Source organism: Chamaea fasciata, unplaced genomic scaffold, assembly GCF_029207755.1.
Source record: "Chamaea fasciata isolate MVZ Bird 193981 ecotype frontalis unplaced genomic scaffold, bChaFas1.0.hap1 SCAF_2, whole genome shotgun sequence".
Classification (NCBI taxonomy): Eukaryota; Metazoa; Chordata; class Aves; order Passeriformes; family Sylviidae; genus Chamaea; species Chamaea fasciata.
The window spans coordinates 88316875-88320513 of NW_027094087.1; the positions used below are offsets into that span (position 1 = coordinate 88316875).

The window sequence follows — 3639 nt, forward strand, 5'->3', positions numbered from 1 at the left end:
CTGTTGGGCTTCTTTCACATTGTTCCACTTTAAAACCTATAGTCACTTCAAATTCATTTAACTTCTGAGGCTTCCAGATTTACATAATTTACCTTTACTTAGTTTAAAAAAAAAAAAAGAAAAAAGCATAGTACACACAACCAGTAATTTTGAAGCTCTTTTTCTGAACTTTTCACATCAATTTTAACTGGTGTCATGCTTGAAGCATCTTTAAATAAGTAAAATCTTTTATAAATGAAATTTTTGATTGTCACAGAATCAAATTAAGCTGGACACTAGAGATTTAGGTAACAAAAAAGAAAGGAAGAAAAAAGCCCAACAATAAACATCTCCTCTTACTAAGGAAATCATGATAGAAGGATATGCTACTCATCATCAAGAACACAAGCAACAAAAGGGCAAAAGTTTTAAGTCTACACCAATTTAAGTCCTGAACATGGACATGATCCTTTATATCACCCAGAATACAAGCAGTAACACCAGCTGATAAATTCTAAGGGACAGATTCCAAATCCTTTATGCCCTTTATCCCACCTCTCTATTACTACTCAGTCATGGTACTGACATGCCTCAGCCCAAATCTCAGCCAATCCCTGCTTGCCTTGTGGCTTCTGGATCTCCAGCCCAGGGATATGGACAGGGTAATTCAGGACAAGCAGCTGATTTTTGTGCTCAGTTCTCCCCCTGAACCAAGGTACAGGAGAAGTCAGGAATTGTGAGCTGAGATCTTGTGTGGATCTTAAGCAAGGTTTATACTCTTGGGCCTGACAGCATGGAAGGTGTCTAGGGGTCTGTAGCTCAAAGCCAGGGCTCTATACATGTGAGAAAACCTACTGAAATGGAAGGGGGCAGCTGTCTCCTGAAAAATGCACCTTATTAGTGTTGAGAAATAACAGAACTGGCTTTAATTGCATAGCACAGGTATCTTCAGCAGTGAAAACATGGCATCAGATATTTCAGGGTAGTACAGAATCAGCCTGGCCCAGATGGTTGGTGCCCAAATCAGTGTCACTTACCAAGAATGCCCAGGAATAAGAACAAGTATCCACAGTGTACAACTGAGTTTCCCACTCTAATATAAACATTATTTTCCAGCTACCAGATAACCTCCATACTGTGAAACAAATTGAAGACTCTTGCCAATCTTTCAATACATGTAATTTCATTCTCCTCTGTGATGACCTCTCATCCTTTTCTGCACCCTAGTCTATTCCGTACATCTAATTCTGATCTTGGTGGGCTCTACACCTGCCTCCTTTTTGCTGAAAACAGTCTGTCAGTTGAAAGAAGCAAGTCTCACATCCAGTTTGAAATATATCTACTGTAAAAAAACCCATCTTTGATTCAAAGGAACAGCTAAGCAGTTGCAAAGAAAACTAAGATGTAGCACTGTGGCTAGAGCCTGTTCAGAAATACAAAACAGCTCAGCACCCTACCTTCTCCCTGTGGCAGATCTGACATTTCTGTGCATTGCTAGCTTGGACTAACAAATTACTCAGTATTTTCCATTAACACTCCTGTTGGCAGAGCTTATAAGTAGGGAGATAACAGATTTCAGCTGAGCTGGAGATAATGCTAGAAAGCAAACTGCCTCAGCTGTCTACCAAATTACTGACAAGCTCTGACGGTACTCAGTTGTCTCAACCACTGGTGGAGGGAAGAATGGCCACACAGAACAAGGTAGAGAAAAGTAGTGCTTTGTCTTCCTCATCTCAAGCAATGGTTTCTGAAGAATTGGGAAAGTCACAAGTTTTGTTCCCTTTCTATTGCCCAGGAGAAAACATTTTCTCAAAGAAGAATCAGATCAGAAAGAGGTTCAGGGGTGAAGAGCTCTGGATTGGTGTCTTAGGTTTCTGCAGCCCCTTGGAATTTGATGAGATGGATGCAAAATTCCTCAAGGTGCAAGAGGGACTGACACAAGAATTTGGGAAGCAGATATGGTTGATGAAAAGCACTGTTGGGTTATAGTATGACTATGAAGAAGCAGAGGTAGTAGAGACTGCTAAGGAGGCTCTATACTGTTTAGCATTAATTCCTGGGTACACAGTAAAAAGATGTGTTTTCAAGAGTTAAATGTGCAACTGCAAGCATCACTAATGTTCCTCTCTGTTTCTGTCACTTGCATGCTTACTCAGACACACACCTGAAGGTGCGGTGCCCAGCAGGGCAATGCAAACTGAAGGCTTAAGTAACCAGGCCTTCAAAAAGTCCATTTTGTCAGAGGGAGTCATGATGATTTTTAGTCTTTATTATTTGGCATGCTGCAAAACAACATTCCAAAGTCCTTTTTGTCTCTGAGCCACCTTTATAATGACCAGGTGTCTTGGTTTGGGAAGACAGGTATCTGCCAGGTAAAATTACAATCAGAGGCTCTTTGGCAAAGATTTGGGAAATAGGAATAGCAGTTCTTTACTAGTATGTAATACAAAGCAAACAAACACAAAAAAACTCCCCCCCTACCAAACAACTACAGCATTAATGACAAACGACAACAGTACCAAGAACCTTGAGGGCTTTGTTTCACAAAACCCAGGGCAGTTTGGTTTCGGTGTCCCTGCAGGATCCTCAGAGCACCAAGCTGGAACAGTGGAAAGTCCCGGGCTGGTAGCTGGGATGGCAGGCTGTCCCGGCAGGCAGGGGCAGGATGTCCCGGCAGCGCAGGGGGTGCAGGGTCACGCTGCAGCAAGAGGAGCAGCGCCGAAGAAGCCGAAGGCGAGGCAGTGCCTGGACCAGCTCCCGTGGGTGGCAGGGAAAGCTCAGGATTCAGGCCGAACTGGTGATAGTAGATTTCCCAGGACTGGATCCCTTTGGCCACAGTGAAACTCTTCCAGCCAGCAACAGCCGTTGTTCTCTCTCTCCCCGAACGAACACCGGAAAAAGGCCCCAGCGCAGCTGCCTCAAGCTCTGTCTTTTACCTGCATTATCTCCCCCTTCCACCTTTGTCCACCTCTTTGTTTCGGTTAAGTACTCTCAAGTATCCAACACTTGGTCTCCTTGGTAACTTATGGGGAAAAAATTCTTTAGAGAAAGAAGGAACAAACCTAACCCCCAACACCAGGCAACAAAGGAAACAGAAAGTGCTTCTGGGCAAGGCTGTGGCCAACCTGTTTTCCAGTGTAAGTACTGGGAATGATGGAGCTGACAGAGTGAGGAAGGAGAGAAAAGTGCCTGTAATCTGTTTTTCTAGGATATGTGCTGGCAATGAGGCAGGATGGAGAACATCTGTGGGAGACTTCTGCTGGGGAAAGGCTCTCCCAGCCAAATGCAAATATGTGAGTGTAAACATGTAGAGTGCCAGACCTGTCTTCTGTAGTCCTTTGATCTCTTTTCCTCTGCTCTTCTGTTTTCAATCAGCATCTGCACTGAATATCTGTCTTCTGAGGACCAACGTCAGGAATGTATGCTGTGCCCTCTCCTGGCTTCCATGGGAAAGCACGAGAGATGCCAGCAGTGGTTTGGAGGATGAAATACACCAGGGTGTGAAGATTTCCCACCCCTGGTCTGGCTCTGGTCAGCCCTGTTCTTTCTCGATGACAGCAGGTCCGAGAAACACATGATCTCTAGAGGGAACAACAATGTAAACTTGCTTCCACCTTGCATAAAGGTAAGGTACTTTGGGCAAAGCCCTAACAGAAAACT

At 44.0% G+C, this 3639-nt stretch overlaps 1 long non-coding RNA gene across 1 annotated transcript; it reads left to right on the top strand.

Annotated features, from left to right (window-relative positions):
- Window positions 1–1610: 1610 nt before the first annotated feature.
- On the top strand, window positions 1611–2207 carry LOC136286058 (uncharacterized). Its single transcript, XR_010719718.1, has 2 exons — window positions 1611–1680; window positions 1775–2207. It is a non-coding gene; the product is annotated as an uncharacterized lncRNA (long non-coding RNA).
- Window positions 2208–3639: the final 1432 nt, after the last annotated feature.